This window comes from Bubalus bubalis, chromosome 2 (assembly GCF_019923935.1).
Source record: "Bubalus bubalis isolate 160015118507 breed Murrah chromosome 2, NDDB_SH_1, whole genome shotgun sequence".
Lineage (NCBI taxonomy): Eukaryota > Metazoa > Chordata > Mammalia > Artiodactyla > Bovidae > Bubalus > Bubalus bubalis.
The window spans coordinates 149698339-149716632 of NC_059158.1; the positions used below are offsets into that span (position 1 = coordinate 149698339).

At 36.7% G+C, this 18294-nt stretch overlaps 1 protein-coding gene across 41 annotated transcripts in view; it reads left to right on the top strand.

Annotated features, from left to right (window-relative positions):
- The window catches only part of MAP2 (microtubule associated protein 2), a 301176-nt gene that overhangs the window by 198821 nt on the left and 84061 nt on the right, over window positions 1-18294 (top strand). The window lies entirely within an intron of this gene.

The following is an 18294-nucleotide window of genomic DNA, read 5'->3' on the forward strand; positions in this document are numbered from 1 at the left end:
CAGAGTGAAATATAGGAAATATTGGGGCTTCCCAGGTAGTGCAGGGATAAAGACTTCGCCTGCCAATGCAGGAGGCACAAAGAGACATGAGTTCAATCCTTGTGTAGGAAAAGATTGCCTGGAGGAGGAAATGGCAACCCAATCCAGTATTCTTGCCTGGAAAATCCCATAGACAGAGGAATCTGGTGGGTTATAGTCTGGAGTCACAAAAGAGCCAGACATGACTGTGTGACTGAGCGCACACACGTGCACACACACACACACACACCAGGAAATATTATGATAAATACCCAAGTATCAGCCCCATGAATTTGAAATAATGCTAGCATTCAGCTTTGTTGAAATCTTTTCTAAAGAAATAAACTTTTCCTTTCTTCCTAAAATGTATCACAACCCTGAAGATGATATAGCCTTCCAGTGTTTAATGACTTCCTAACTTTAAGGACATATGTATGAGATAATATTCCATAGGATCATTTACATTTTGACACTTTACGTAAATGGTGTCATACTGCAGATATTATTTGTACCTTGCCTTTACCCAGCACTGTATTTAGAGATTCATCCATGTTAATACATGAGGATCTCTGATTGACTCATTCTGTCACAAGGTTGACTCATTTGAATGTTTTAGTCATCTGGTGCTCAGTATTGTTATTTATTTCTAAATAACTTTCAGCATTTGGAAGATTTAATGCTAAAATGGCTTAAGTGTGGCTTTCAAAGCATCTCTTGAATTTTATAAGAGATCCAAATATCTTAATATGTGATATCATGCCAATTCTGTTTCTGTTTCATTTTTTTCCTATTAGAAAAACTTTTGGTTATGGGCTTCTTTTTTTTTTTTTGGCTCTGAGTAGCTTGCTCAGTAATGGTATTCATATTTTTTACTGCTTTTGCCATAATGCAATAATTACAATCTCTTTTATTTCTCCATGGATGAAATACTGACTATTCCCAAATACAATATTTGGTAATATTTACAAGGGTAAATGTTACCTTTGAAATTTAAAAGATGCATAAAAGAAAAACACTCTTATTTGGCCCATATTAATTGTTCATATTCCCTTCAAAAATCATGAGAGAAACTTTTAAAAAAGGATTTTTTTTCTTATTTTTCTCTATCACTACATTTAATTTTATAGTTCATTTAAGGTAAAAGAAATATCAATATATATACCAGTAAGATTTATAGACATTGAATATTTTATAATTTTTTTATTTTCTTTTTAAATTTATTTTTGATTGGAAGATAATTGCTTTACACTGTTGTGTTGGTTTCTGCTGTACAACACTGTAAATCAACCATCCCCTCCCTTTTGAATCCCTCTCCTACCCCGACCCCATCCCACTCTTCTAGGTAGTCACAGAGTACTGAGCTCCCTGTGTTATATAGCAACTTCCCATTATCTATCTGCTCTACGTATGGTAATATATATGTTTCAAAGCAACACTCTCAATTCATCCCACCCTCTTATTCCCCCACTGTGTCAAATAAACAATTAAATCAAAAAATGGGCGGAATACCTACACAGACATTCTCCAAAGACATATAGATGACCAACAAACACATGAAACGATGCTCAACATCACCAATTATTAGAGAAATGCAAATCAAAACTACAATGAGGTATCACCTCACACTGGTCAGAATAACCATCATCAAAAAAATCTACAAACAATAAATGCTGGAGAGGGTGTGGAGAAAAGAGACCCCACTTGCACTGTTCTGTTTCCTGAAGGGAATAAATTACTACTCAGAGGGTTGGGAGAGAAAGAAGAGATAAACTAACCTTTGCTGGGCAAATATAAATACACGTAAGATTTACTGTACAGCTTGCAGGTCACGAGTGCAATACAATTTTGCAGATGGGAAATTGAGCCCCATATATTTCGGGAAACTTACTAAGACCGTACAGTGGTTGCATAGCCTATATTCAAATTCATCTGTCTCAGACTTCAAAGCTAAGCTGCCTACCAGAAAAAGAATGCGGGAAACATAACCAGTTTGATAAGTAAATAGCAGTTTCATTTATTCCACCAATGATATTAGGATTGTTTTTTGAATGTTGAGGGGACTGATGGGAGAAAAGTAAGGAAGGCACCATATCTACCCAGAGAGAAAAACAGGATATTGATAATGGCCTTCAGTGACCTATAAAGGTGACTATTAGATATCTCTCTTTTGCTATGCTATCTTAACACTGTATAGGATAACAGGAGTGAAAATGCTTTGTAAATGTCAAAATCTTTGTAATTGTGTCTAATATTACTGATTATTTTGTAAAATTTAGAATTGAATGTTTCAAACTTAATACATATAATTCTTAGGGTAAAGATTGATATATCTCTCTGACATTTAGGTCTTACTACTTCATTTAATATCAGCATCTTTTTGACACAAACGCCCCATGTAAACATTTAGAGTATAGTAAACAACCCTGACAGTTGCATTATTTCTGGACTCCACTACCTATTAGAGGCATAGTATTTAACCTAATTAAGCCTCATCACAGATGGTAACAGTAAAAGCTCATCTCTGTCCAGAATCTAACCATTTTTCATTGTCTTTACCTGTTTTGTTGGAATCCACTCTCTCTCACCTTAGCTAATGGAATAGCCTCCTATGCTCAATCTTGTTCTTGTATAATCTATTGTTCACATAGTCTGATCTTTTATGAATCAATTGATTTGACTCTCTCGTTCAAAATTCACCATTGGCTGTCTTTAATAGTCAGAAGAAAACCCACACTCCTACTATGGCCAATAAGGTGCTGTATCAGCTGACACCTTCTACCTCCCTGACGTCATCGCCATATCCTCTCTATGTAATGTAATGTGATATTCTGACATTGTGATATTCTGGGCTGTCTCTGGACTGGTGTCTCTGTATTGGTGGACCTTCACTTTTTGAAGGACTAGAGAGGTATGCAAGGGTTACATTATCTTTTATGAATACCAGTGATGGTTGTTGCCCTTTTCAGGATTCTTTCAGTTTGCCCATAACTTCTGGAATGCTGAGGAACTTTCCTGCCTCTTTTTGATGCATAATTTAATAGCATTTTGACAATATTGTATCCTACTGATATGTAATCTTGAATCTTAATTTATAGCATCAGAAAAACAGAGACAAATTAGCTAAGTGGAAATGGGAAAACGATTTTAAAAGCAGAAAATATTTATTTTCATATTCCATGTCATCTTTTGTCTACCTAATAATATTAATATTTGCCACAGCCTGACATTTCTTTGATATTTCTATATCTTCAGAATAGATTTACACCTTTTCCTGAAATGTTGTTGCGTGAAGTTTATCCTTTAAGACAATATTCTGTAAAAATAGGCTGATTTTTTTTATTTCATTTTTACAATATTCCTTAGGAGCAGCACTTGATGAGTATTTACACTGTTGAGAACATTTGGCAAGAGAAAGACAAACAGTAGGACCACAATACCCCAACAGTTAAGGGAAAGCAAAAGAAGACCTGCTATTTTCACCATCCTTTCTGAAAACAAGTACCTTTGACTTGTGCTGACTACAAGTCAAATGTAGTCACAAGCTGAATGCTATCTCATCAGCATTCAGCTCTGGTCTATGGCACTCTGTGCAAGCAATTTTAAAGGCAGATTTAAGCATTCTAAAAGTAAATTGTATTGGTAAGTTAGAATATCAGATGTTCCCTGTATGAAAGCCTTTTCTAATCTCTACTATCAGCTGGCAGTCGTACCCAGACCCCAAACCATTCTGGCTGTAACTGAGTAAGAATCTATTCCAGGGGTGAGGTTTTGAAGAGGGATGTCTCTTGGTTAACTCGAGACAGAAACAGGGAGATTTGCCCACATACTCTGGCACGAGTTAAAATAACAATAACAGTCCTCCTACTCAACAGCCTGAGTCATAAGCACATTCTACTGAGTTCTCTGCAATTCTGAGCAGATTGTTTGGGCTGCAATTCTGTAGGCAGAGGTGGGAACCACCTGCTGCAAAAAGGCTATAGTTCTTGTTCAGAGGATGCTGTTATTAAGCCTGGCCTTTTCACAGTTTGGCCAGATGGAGATAGGAAAAGACAAAATTTTGGTTCTGATGAGCACTTTTTCTAATGCTCAGAATAAAAGTAATGGTTATTATGCATTTAGTCCTTTCGTTTGGCCATGACTACAAGTTCCTTAATAAGGGAGGCTTACTGTGGGAATTCTTAAAAGATGGTTGCCTTCAGAAAATTCTGTAGACCTATTGCAGTAGCCTTTCTCAGTCAATTTGGGGAAGGAGTGAAAGTCAATAAGAAATCTCATTTTTGCTTAAGCAGAAGAGGGAAAATTCTTTTCTAATCACTGAAGTGCTTTATAATGCACGTGCTGAACACTAACCCCTTCAGCACGGGCCTCCAGTGGGAAAGATTGAGGGAAGGAGGAGAAGAGGGCAACAAAGGGTGAGATGGTTGGGTGGCATCACTGCCTCGATGGGTATGAGTTTGAGCAAACTCTGGGAGATAGTGAAGGACAGAGAAGCCTGGTGTGCTGCAGTCCGTGGGGTTACAAAGAGTCAGACAACTGAGCAACTGAACAACAGCAACATTTATCTGAACCTTTGATGAATTCCCATCTTCCTGACTCTTACATAATCCGGTTTTCCACCATGAAGCTTTTTCATATATATCAGATCATTTCTCTCCCCTTCTTAAAAGTTTTCTATAATATAAAGTTTCAAGCTCAGTAAGACTCTTCAAAACAGGACTCTAAGTAGCCCCTTTTGGACAACCACCAATCCCTCTCTTTCTTTCCTTCATTCTAACCATAGGAGACTACTTGTTGCTTCTTCAGCTTCAATTATTTCTCTTTGTGTACCATGTTTGTCTCATATTGCTTATTGCCTTTGTTATTTCTACCTAAATATTCATTTTCCCCTTGTTTGACTTATAAAAGCCTGTGTCTTTTCAATTCAAATGTCATTCCTTCTATGAAGCTTTTTTCTCCAGGCTGAAAGGTAGTATTAATTGTGCCTTTTGAGAGAGGAACCACTTTCATAGCCCTTTAATTGTATCTAGACTACAAAATAATCATCTTGCTGTATAATAATTTCATCTTTTTCCTCAGTTCTGTATAATCGTCAAAGGCAAATGTTTTGTCTTTGTTACATTTGTGCCTCCAGAACCATGTTATTAGATTTGAAACAAACTAATATTTAATACATTTTTGTTAATAGCTAATAACAACAATAAATTATTAGTAAATAATAACTGAAAGAGTGAATAGGTGATATATAAGTGAGGAGTTAAAGAGGTAAAAAACAAATGAGCTATAACTCAAGGTAGCAGATTTTCAAAACAGGTTTTATGATTGTGGTTGTTTTTTAATTGTCGTTTCTTTTGTGTGTGTGTGATTGTTATGGATAGAAAAAAAAAGTATGTTTATAGTCAGAAGGAAGGAAGAAGCTGACACTGTGATTTTGCAAGATAATATTTAAGGAGATGTTGAGGGAGAATGAAGAGGGACTGTGGAGACAGGAAGTAGACCAGATGTACAGTCTTCTATCTGCTACCATCTCAAGAAAGGCAGTGCTTTCACTTTGTCCTTGGCGAATATCAGACTGTCCTAAGATTCTCTGAAAATAGTTGCAAGTTTTTCTCCACCTTGGCCACAAGACAGGCATTAGAATAGGACCAACCTGATGGCTGGGCTCTTTGCTCCATCCATACCAGAAAAAGAGAGGGGCGTGAAGAAGGTAATATAGGCGGAGCAGCAGGAAATGTTCTTGCCTCAAGCTGACTCTTCCTTCTCCCATTCCAGCACCCATGACCTGTCCTAGCTGCTGTTGGGATCTGTTGTGCAGGCAGCAAATAGAAGTTGGTTACTGAAATTTGTTTCTTTTAACCCTGTTACTTCTATTAGTCTCGTCCTTTTTTTTTTTCTAATCTCATTATATATTTCTTCCAATTTTTCTCTAAGTACATTAGTCAGGATTGGCTAATTGCTAAAAAAAAAAAAAAAAAAAAAAAAAAACTAGATTCAAAAGTGTGTTACAACTTTATTTATTGTTCATTTAACAGTCCTGGCTGAGTGTTTGAATTCGGAGGATGTCTTTCTTCTTCATAGTCAGCCTGGCATCCAGACTCCTTTTATTTATAGCTTTGCTTTGTTATTGTCTCCATTAAGCTGGTAGAAGGGAAAATACCACAGGGGAGCACATGGAAGTATATATGAGCAAAACCTAGAGATGCCTGTTCACAATTCATTGGTTACAGCTGGGTCATGTGGCCACATTTAAGTGCAAGGGAGATTGGTAAATGTAATCCTACTGTGTGCAATCCTAGGGAAAAAGAAAAGAGATTTTGATAAACTGCCAGTAGTCTCCAAAGGAAAATCTGTCTATGGAATTAATATATTTGAACAGTTAGATCAAATATTTCAAGCCCTGGCAAGAATAGATGCTATTCATATGTGGAGATAAAACTATGAATCACAATTTCAGTATCATGTTAAAATAGTAAATGTAAATACATCAGTTTATCAAAATTAATTCTTACAGGAGTACACAAATGAGATATGTTAAAAAGCCCTCCTTATAGAAATGAATGTTGTGTCCAAAAGGATAATGACTCAAAAAGCATAGTGCCTGATACTACTATTGGTTTTCTTCAATAGCTGCTTGCTAAAAGTATCAAATGATTAATTTATAGATGTAAGAAGCATCTTTGTAGGACAGGGCTTCCCTTGTGGCTCAGCTGGTAAAGAATCTATCTGCAATGTGGGAGACCTGGGTTCGATCCCTGGGTTGGGAAGATCCCCTAGAGAAAGGAACAGCTATCCACTCCAGTATTCTGGCCTCGAGAATTCCATGGATTGTGAAGTCTATGGGGTCACAAAGAGCTGGACATGACTGAGCAACTTTCACTTCACTTATAAAACAAAATTAATTGTATTATGGTAAATTTCTAAAATGCATTATAAAAAGACATGAATTGAGATAGTCAAATAAAAACTCATTTTTAACTGAAGAAAAGGTGTCCTTTTCAAGAAAAAATAAGTAAAGGTATAATATTGAGGAATATTTCCACTTTTGTAAAAATTTTTAAAGAGTTTTGATATTTGAATGAACTTACAAGTAGTATAGGCCCCATATTATGTTTTTCACTTGTTTTATCAGTACTATTTATTTGGAGAGTAGTAAATATTGTCATTTATATGGAGGGTAGCCATGCATCTGATTATTTTATGGGACTAGAATATGGTGTCATAGTATTGTATAAAAATCATTCAATTTTGTAGAATATTTAGCTAATATTTAGCTAATTATCTGCTAATAATTCTATCACAAAGTTTCAGGTTCCTGTGACTGTGGAACACTTGTGTTTTCATGTACATACTGCGTTGTAGTAAGTGTATGATCACTGATTTCCTTGAAGGTTAAAACTCCTTTCGCTTTGAGAATTGGTAGCAATTTAACCAAGTTCTCATGGCATCAGAGAACATTTTAAAATGAAGATAGCTTAATAAAAATAGCTCTTCCTACAAGAAAAACAATTTAATGTGTAAGAAGAATGAAAAGTGATCAGCAGAAATCCATCTTGGCTGAACCTGCAGGCTGATCCCTTCTGAGTGTCTCTGTCAGATCTTTCTTTCTGAGCAGTATAGTGATTTACTTAAACATGCTGATTTCTTATGATTGATTTGTTTACTCTTTTTCTTTTCTCACCCACCTTCCCATCCATACACACTTTTTTTTAATGAATGTCAAAGATTCCAGTTGTACTGTGTGCTCAGCAATTACTACAGAAGGCAGTTTGATTCTGAGACAGTTGTAGTCTCTGTGAGAGAAATTTAGAATTCACTAAAGCAAATACTTTAGTAAGGGGGCGCCAAAGCTTGACTCATTTAAAACCATTGTGAGCCAAGCTCTAGGAAAGATCCGGTAGTAATCAATCTTGAATGAAGAGCAAAGGGCCAAAACAATCAAAAGGACGTTTTTTCCAAGACAGACCACTGTGATACTAGAAAGTTCTTGCTACTGGGAAGCAGCATGTTAGCCTTTTTGTTTGGGGTTTATGTATTCCTTTTTGTTTACAACTTGAGTGGGTCTTGCCTTTGAAGCCTAAGAATTCTAAAGGAAGCTTTGTTTTAAAAGGAAGAGAAATTGCAAAGCAGAGTAATTTAAGATAATGTAACATAATATACATGCACACTCAAATATAATATACAGACATTTACCAACTGTGGATCATTTAAATATACACTACAGAAGGATTGTTTGAATGAAACATGAGAGCAGGGAAATTTTTCAATGAAGCTATGTAGGGAAGTAACATACTGATGTATAATTTTTATATAATTTTCTCATTGCAGAGCTGAGTAACTATATTATGTAATTTAATTAAATCCCCTTTATTTGTTTTTGCTTTTGTTTTCTTTAGGAAACAGAGCCAAAAATATATTGCTGCAGTCTATATCAAAGAGTGTTCTGCCTGTTTTCCTCTAGTAGTTTTGTAGTGTCTGGTCTTACATTTAGGTCTTTTATCCCTTGAGTTTGTTTGTTTGGTTTTTTTTTAATCTGGCTTTGGAGAATGGTCTCATTTCACTTTTTTTACTTGTAGCTGTTCAGTTTTACCAGCACTACTTATTGAAAAGACTTTTTTCCTCCATTGTATATTGTTGCCTTCTTTGTCATAGATTAATCAGGTGGGTTTATTTCTGGGCTTTCTGTTCTGTTCCATTGATCTGTGTCTGTTTTTTGCCAGTATCATGCTGTTTTGATTACTATAACTTTATGGTATAGTCTGAAATCAGGGAGTGTGATTCCTCCATCTCTGTTCTTCTTTCTCAAGATTATTTTGGTTATTTGGGGTCTTATGTGTTTCCACACAAATTTTAAAACTCTTTTTTCTAGTTCTGTGAAAAATGGCCTTGGTATTCTACTTAGGGATTTTATTGAATCTGTAGATTACCTTGGGTAGTATAATCATTTTAACAGTATTGATTCTTCCAACCCAAGAACATGGTGTATCTTTCCATTTGAAATATTTGTACATAGATACTACATTGAAAATCCTCCTAATTCTTATTTTTCAAGAGTTTAAATCATGGCAGGTCTCTTTTGCTACTGTTGTTTCTGGTGTCTGAAATCTGCTTGTCTATTGGCACCCTGTGACCAGAGCTGCCATCCCCTCTCAGATGATGACTACAGCAGTCTTCTACTTGCCTCTCGGTTTCCCCTCTTTTCCCTGTTGTGGTCTGCCTTCCACACAGCAGCCATAAGGTATTTAAAAAGTTCTTACCACCCTCCTCAAAATTCTGCAGAGGCTTCTCATCATACATTTTCTCCAGCTTTTTTGAAACATAATTGACATTTTACATGTAAATTTAAAGTATTCAATATGATTTGATACATTTACATATTGCAAAATGATTACCACCAGAGCATTAACTGTCACCTCCATCACCCCATATAATTGTGTGTTAGTCACTCAGTCGTATCCAGCTCTTTGTGACCCCATGTACTGTAGCTTGCCAGGCTCCTCTGTCCATGAAATTCTCCAGGCAAGAATACTGGAGTGAGTTTCCATTTCCTCCTTCAGGGGATCTTCCCTACCCAGGAATCAAACACCCGTCTCCTGCATTGTAGGCAGATTCTTTACTGTCTGAGCCACCAGGGAATCATTTATTTTTTATGGTGGGAATGTTTAAGATCTACTCTGTTAGCAACTGTTAATGTATACAGTATACAGTATTTGGATCCCCAGATGTTATTGGTCTTATAACTGAAAGTTTGTACCCTTTGATCAATATTTCCCCATTTCTCCCTCTTAGAAATAAATCCAAACTCTTGACCCAAGTTCTGCAGGATCTTACACAACCTGGTTCCGCTTAGTTCTCATAGCACTCTTCCTGCATCTTACTCCAAGTCAGCCTCACACATAAGAAGTTAATTCACATCTCAGAGCCTCTGTATTTACAGCACCACCTCTTTCCTGGAGCATCCTTATCTGATTCTTTAAATAGCTAGCATCCTCCATGTTATTTAAGTCTCTGCTCCAAACTCATCTCCTCAGAGATGTTTCTCTGACCACCTTACAGAAAATAGTGGTTTCCTCTTGCCCTGTTATCTTCTCATTTAAAATTTTATATTAAATATGTGACATGTGAGGTTAAATAATTTAATATAAATTAATATTTAGTTCATATTAAGTTTAATATTTTAACTAGGTATTTGGTTACTGTATGATTACCTTATTAAAATGTAATTTTCATGAGGGTGGGAATTTTGCATGACCTATGGGGCACTGAGTGACTTAATTTTGTCTCAAAATAAACATCTTATATCCTTTCCCCATCTCCAATCCCACTACTACTACTTTAATTCAAACTCCTATATGCCCTCTCATTGATTATCACATTATGACCAACTATCTGCTTTTCCTGATTCTGATAATAATCTTCTATAACCCTTCCTACGGCTTATTTTATCATTCACTATCAGTTTAAAGTTTCTCAGTGGGGAACCATAATGATAACATTTGTACTACACAGCCTGACAGGATCTTCATCATCTGGACCCTTGCTGGGCATTCTGAAGCAGCCTTAATGTTTTCCAGCATGTTTCCAGTTCTGTTCTACCCCTACATCATATTACGCTGATTTTGTGCTTAGAATTATGCCACTATCCACTATGAATGCCCTTGAAGATTGAAAGCACATTTTGCCATTATGAAGTCTCCCATGACTTTTTTATTTCATAGGAACTGCCATAGAATCCCTGTTTATCTGTATTAAGGCATTTATCATATTATCACTTAAATACATGTTGACACGTTGATTTCTCTCAGTACCTTCTAAAGACCAAAAGCTGAGTCTTGCTGTTGTTGTTGTTCAGTTGCTAAGTCGTGTCTGACTCTTTGAGACCCCATGGAGTATAGCTTGCCAGGCTCTTCTGTCCACTGTCTCCCAGGTTTTGCTCAAATTGTCCATTGAGTCGGTGATGCTATTTAACCATCTCATGCTCTGCCGTCCTCTGAGTCTTGCTAGTATTTGCATATCCTCAGCATCTAGAACCAAGCCTGTGACATAATAGATGTTCAGTACATACTGATAAATTTCACCAGAAAAGAACATTTTCTAACCTAGCATGTCTCTTTTCTGTTCATGATTAAGGCACTGTATCACTTTTTTTTTTTTTTTTTGGTTAAGAATGAGTGAGACAGTCTCTTTTCTTATTTATAAGTTCTTCCTGTAAAGACTTTTATTTTGTCCTAAGAAACACAGGAGGATTTCATGAACTTTGTTTTGAACAAAAATCTGTTGTATTGAGGGCTTCTGAGGTGATGCTAGTGGTAAAGATTATCTACCTGCCAATGCAGATGACATAAAGAGATGTAGGTTTGATCTCTGGGTTGGGAAGATCCCCTGGATGAGGGCATAGCAATCCACTCCAGTATTCTCGCCTAGAGAATCCCTTGGACAGAGAAGCCTAGCAGGCTATAGTCCATAGCAACTCAAAGAGTCAGACACGACTTAAGCAACTTAGCACACATGCACAACCTTTAAAAAGAAGATAATGTAGGTAATCCATATGCTTGCTTCTTGCTGAGAAGCCATTTCTTAATCTATAGATTTACTTTTGATACCCAAGTTCTTCAACATGGAATTGAAGAGAATTTCAAAAATGTTTTAGAGATTGTGGTGCCAGAGACAGGAAGATTTTCCAGATTTGTCTATTGCTTCTGTAAGTATACTAAGGTGAATTCTTGGATATATAGATTAGAAATATAAAAATCAAAGAGCACCAACCTAAAGCTCAGACACTACTGCTGTGTTCCTTTTGCCTCAATTCATTTGGAATCCCAGAAAGATGAGGTCCAGTCCACACTGGCCCTTTCTTTCTTTCCTTTTTGAAAGCATTATTACCAGCAACGCTTCTAACCTTCCCAGAGATTTATCATCGGCCTTATCTGTCATCTTCTCTCCCCTTTTCTAATGCCATTAAAAAAGCATAAAATTCCTATCCTTTTCAATGCAGTGGCTATATATAGTGTCAAAACTATATTGGGTTTAATAAAAAGTAAGCACTGCTCAAAGAATATATTTTAAAAATTAATATGCTTCCTCAAAATTTGTGTGACTGTCATAGAAATGTATTTCACTAAAAATTAATTTAACATTTTTTACATTACAAATCATGGTCTATTTGCTCTTGACCAGGTCCCATCTGCCTTAATTGCCTATGATGGGTCTATTTTTATATCAAGATATTTTTACCTATTAGTGCAGCATACAATTTTGCCACATCAGTGCCTATAAATGCATTAAGACTTCTACATGTAAGACTGGAATATTTGTCTTTGTAGACAAATTATTGTGACTGTTTCTTTACTTGAATTTTTTCAGCTCAGTTTTTAATCATCTCGTAAACACAGACTTATTACATATATTTCAGGCCTGGAGGATTTAGCAAATTTATGCCACATCATATTCCAGAAGGTTAGCAGAATACAAGTGACAAGCCATAAAAGTTAAACTGATTTCTAGAATTCACTCCAGGGTACACAAAGATATGTCAGCTCAGAGAGAGAAATCAAAGCAGTATATGAGGACTGACTGACCCAGTTGGATCAGACATGAGTTGTGAAGGAATTCCAAATGATAAGGATTTCTTGAGCTTTTTTTTTTTTTTTGGTCCAACTCAACTGATGGAGTGAACAAGGATACTTGCAACTTAACTCAGAATTCTCCTGAGTCACAATTACAGATACACAGTACAACATGGCACACAGCCTGCTCCAAATCCAAAAAGAAAGAAAATGGGAAAAAGTTGTTCTGCTTTGTATGACTCATACTTTACTTTTATGTGACTCATATTTTACCTTTCCCTGGAAGAAAACTAGCATTTATTATAATTAACTAGATTTTGGACTCTCCCTGGATGCTATAGTTTAGTATATTTAAAAATGAAACTTATACAAATATTTTGCATCTATCCATTTTTCTTTTCGAATATATATGACTCAGATCTATATTCATGTAGCACCAACAGTGGCCTCTATCATTGCATTAACTGTGTTACCTTATAACATATATATTTCAAATACATCTGACCTCTTCAGTATAGTGTAAGCTGTTTGCGGCCCGAATCTATAATTTAATCATCGTTATATTCTTAGTGTCTAACAGAATTCTTGGTGTGAACCTAATGTTTAACAAATGTTATTGAATTAGATTCTAGAAAGTGTAATAAGTAAACTGATAATTGATAGCAATCTGAAAATTAAACGGGAGCTCAATACATGCTTTGTTAAAGGAATTTATTAATAGTGCCTCTTAAGGAAAAGTTCAGTTCTTCAGTCTATTCAAGGCTCTCTTTTCTCAATATTCTCCATTTCTTTGCTTCCATGTCTCATCAGATGAATCCAGATCTAACTAGGCCATATGTCTTTGTAATCCACTGTCACGTTTCAAATGACAAAAAAAAATGAATAAAGAAAACTTTAAAAGTGGCGTCAAAAGAACTTCATGAGGTTCACACTGAACAAAAACAAAGCCAAAAAAAAAAAAAAAAAAAGAATTCCATCCTTTTTTTTCAGTGTTCATCAAAAATCAAGCAAAATATTTCTTAACACTGTATGGTCTAATGAAAGAGCACTCTTCAGAGCATGGTATATAACTAAACTTAACATATCTGAACTTCAGTTACAAACCAGACTCAAGAAAATAATAAATTGCCTGTCAGAATAGTATAAAGCATGATGCTTCTCACAACAAACAGATGGCTAGTAAGGTTTGTAAATAGGTAGATAATAGATAGGTAGCTAGATAGATAGATAAAATAGAGAAACTTTATAAGCAGTCTGGTAAAAAGAAGACAGTTAGGTTTTGTTTTAAATGATTACATTTTTGAACATGGAATCTACCCTCTCATTTCAATACTAATCTCATCACCGCAGTCCAGATCTAGATGCTCCTTTTTTAAAGTGACTTTCTTTAAGAGTTGCTTCCACATTTAATCATGCATCCTTCCAATTCACTTTTAATACCACTGCTGGATCAATCGTTCTAAAAAATAAACTTGATTATGTCACATGTCACATCTTTTGTTGGAGCCCTCTGGCTTTCAGGAGGAGTCTAAGCATGGCTTACTACGCTTCTTAATTTTTCTACCCTTGCCTGCCTGTCAGCCTCCTTTCCCCATGTCCCACTTAACCTCTGGACCACAGAGAACAATCTTCTGCTTTACATGTGTTCCTCATTCACTCGTGTAGTAAACACTTGTTATCAAACCTACTCTGTGCCACACTATATTAAGTGTTGGTAGTGGGAATATGAAATGCTATCCCTCCAAGAGCTCACAGCTCCTTGATGAAGACAGTATGGGGAGGAACATCTAACACAGGGTGAAAACTGGACTTTGAGAGGCCAGAAGAATGCTCATTATGGGTATCTTCCTGGAAGGTGTTGCCTGCTGCTGCTGCTAAGTCGCCTCAGTCGTGTCCAGCTCTGTGCAACCCCATAGACAGCAGCCCACCAGGCTCTCCCGTCCCTGGGACTCTCCAGGCTAGAACACTGGAGTGGGTTGCCATTTCCTTCTCCAGTGCAGGAAAGTGAAAAGTGAAAGTGAAGTCGCTCAGTCGTGTCCGACCCTCAGCGACCCCATGGACTGCAACCCACCAGGCTCCTCCATCCATGGGATTTTCCAGGCAAGAGTGCTGGAGTGGGGTGCCATTGCCTTCTCTGGGAAGGTGTTGCCTAGCCCAAATCAAAAATAACGCAGTTTGCAATTGTGATCATCCAGGCTCTATCTTCCTAGAAAACGTCCCTCCTTTCTTTGGCTAACTTGTCCTTTAAACTCAACTCAGTGTTCCCTCCCCCGGGAAGTTTTGATTAACTTCCCAGGGTGGTAAGAACTGTCCCTGTGCCTCCACAGATTCTTGTCTTTATCTGCTTCACAGCATGACTTTTTCTTGTTGGTTTGCCTGTGAGCTCCTTCTGCATAAGGGCCGTATGTTTTTTCTTGTATCCCTAGTGCATTCCCTATGACACAAAGAGCCTTTCTTTTAATGTTTGATTAATGTTAATTTCTCAAAAAATTAACTGGCTAATGAATTAAGATTTGTAATCTCAGTCGGAAAACATTTTAGAAGTCATATAGGCCAACATCCCCTTGAGTCTATAATGTTCATGACAGGATAGGCATTCAGCTTGTGCTTCAGCACATCCATTGACAAAGAGTGCATTATATTCAAAGATGTGCAGAAAACAAATGCTGTGACTGAGTATCCTAGCAGCCATATACACTTAGTGTATTTAGGACAAGACTGTAATCAGAACATGTTCAGAGGCAGAGCTTCAGTCACATAGCTTGTGTTTGTGGAGGAGGAGTTGTTCATCAAAAGATAAAGAGACTGAGCAGATCAGACAAAGAGGCAGAAAAGAGCACAGTGGCATCTTGCTTATAATTTCACAGGACTTCATCCTTCCTTCTGTCTTAAATAGCTAAAAGGAGATCCCATTTATGGAACACCATCAAGTATTTACTTTTTAAATAAATCCTTAACTTCCAAGTCTCCACCTTTTTTTTTCATGACTTCCATTTTCTTTTCCAACTTTTGGGGTTTTAGAGGGGTTATTCTAGCATCTTATTTTGTGATATATAGCACAGCCTCCAGGTTTACCTGGGTCATGGCCCTGCTCCCACCTCCTTTAAAGAAATCTCTGAAGCATATTGTCCTCAAGTACTAATTGCTGTACTTGTAGCCCCTTAATGCACAACCAGTGCCTTCCCTGTAAGGTGGTCCTCAGGTGTCTAGAACTAAAGGATCTTCATTTGGTAATGGTGCCAGTAAATACTTACGACAATCTGGAATTCTACAGAATAGTCCTTAGATTTGCACCCAAAGGAGATTTACAGTGTGTTATTATGTGACACTGGACAAAGTCTTACAGGTCTGGAATCAGATTTCAAGCTGAAAAAGTTTGAAACAAAATTGTTAATTGTCAAATTCCAAGTGACAATTTGCCTCTTAAACTCTTATCCTAGTACTTAAATTTATGTCTAAGGAAGATTTTCTTAAACTTATTGTGACTGAATTTCTCTTTATATGATAAAAGAAAATTACTGATGTAGGGGTCAAAATTGATCCATTCAGTGACCTGATGCTTATGAAAGTAATGCTCAGATTTTGTTCATGTCTAAGTTTGAACACCTAGTAAACGAGAAAGCCAGCATTCAATCCTGATTTTCTGATTAGAAATCTATTACTTATCTCACTGTATCTCTAGTATGTAGGTCCTTAGTGAGATATCATCAGTAGAAGCTGAAGCTTCAGAGCATTTAAATACTATTCATTTCTGATATGTATATTTATTGGTTCTTTGGCATCTGGTCCCATCACTTCATGGGAAATAGATGGGGAGACAGTGGAAACAGTGTCAGACTTTATTTTTGGGGGCTCCAAAATCACTGCAGATGGTGACTGCAGCCATGAAATTAAAAGACGCTTACTCCTTGGAAGAAAAGTTATGACCAACCTAGATAGCATATTCAAAAGCAGAGACATTACTTTGCCAACAAAGGTCCGTCTAGTCAAAGCTATGGTTTTTCCAGTGGTCATGTATGGATGTGAGAGTTGGACTGTGAAGAAAGCTGAGCACCAAAGAATTGATGCTTTTGAACTGTGGTGTTGGAGAAGACTCTTGAGAGTCCCTTGGACTGCAAGGAGATCCAACCAGTCCATTCTGAAGGAGATGAGCCCTGGGATTTCTTTGGAAGGAATGATGCTAAAGCTGAAACTCCAGTACTTTGGCCACTTCATGCAAAGAGTTGACTCATTGGAAAAGACTCTGATGCTGGGAGGGATTGGGGTCAGGAGGAGAAGGGGACGACAGAGGATGAGATGGCTGGATGGCATCACTGACTTGATGGACATGAGTTTGAGTGAACTCCGGGAGTTGGTGATGGACGGGGAGGCCTGGCATGCTGCGATTCATGGGGTCGCAAAGAGTTGGACACCACTGAGTGACTGAACTGAATTGAACTGAAGTTCAGAAATATATACAACAGTGAAATATAGATTGTATACCATAGTTACATAAAGCTCCTTACCCAGTTTAATGTAATAGATTGTTTTCAATGGAATGGGTATATGAAGTTAGAGTCCTTATCTGGATTGCCTCCTTTTCCTGTACCTCATTCCACCAATTTGACTGCTTGGTGAAAGATCTAGCAGTGGAATGGATGTAGTAGGTTTGGCTTCTCATTCCAGATCTCCCTGGAAGAATCTAACTTGGTCAAATAATTTACTCTCTCTGGCTTCAGTTTTTCAATATGTAGCAAACTGTACATTGAATCCTATTGCTAAAAGTTTTTATATAAGAGCCACAAAGTAATAACAACAAATAAAAGGTAACATTTGTTGGGTACTTTCAACTTGCCTGGAACTCTACTTTATCTGTTTTACCTTATCTGATTCTACCAGTACCCTAGCACTGGCTTGTTGTGTACTCTGCGTTCATTATCATCAGAAATAATGATGCATTCACCAGCTCTCTTGATGTGAATTGTTTATTAGTCATGGTGTGTGATGAAGAATGAATCATCCTGAAAAAAAATAAAAGGATGAATCATCCTTGTTGGTATTTTACAATCAATCTGAAAAGAGCAGAGAAGACATGAAACAATTATTTGGATTTTCAGATATTCATGTCATCTTAATTTTTTTCTTAATTTTTTTTTAATTTTTGTACAGAGATGAAGAGAAAATATATAGAGTTATAGTCAGTTAGTCCACAACTGTTTAAGCTTAGAACTCCTCAACACTTGGAAGTAGAGATATGGATTCTACATAAATTTCTATTTTTAGTGGCCAAAACAGAAGTTTCTGTTTTGTAGTACTGACATGGATAGTTAATAGTGTAAGGCATAATTGTGCCTGCATGGAAAGGGGAAACAATATTCATAAGCTTTTATATAACTGGTTGTTTTATTCTTTGTTCATCCTTGGATATCTATCAGTACAAAACTATAATCCCAGTGTTTTTATTGAACTGGCACATTGCATGATGACAGGGCAGAACGTATCACAGAAAACATCCTAGAACTGTTCATGCCAAGTGCATTATGAAAATGGAGACATGTCTGTCTGGCACACAATATATTTTTCCTTTAGATTTTCCAAGCTTTCTTTGTTTCTCCCTTTGCCAGTTTTTTAGAGTATTTAATGGTGCCTGGTAATAACTATAATCAGGGACTATTTCTGTGCTTTGTGATCTTTCTAATGTTGTAATCCAAAGAAAAACAGTGAGATTTGTGGTTTT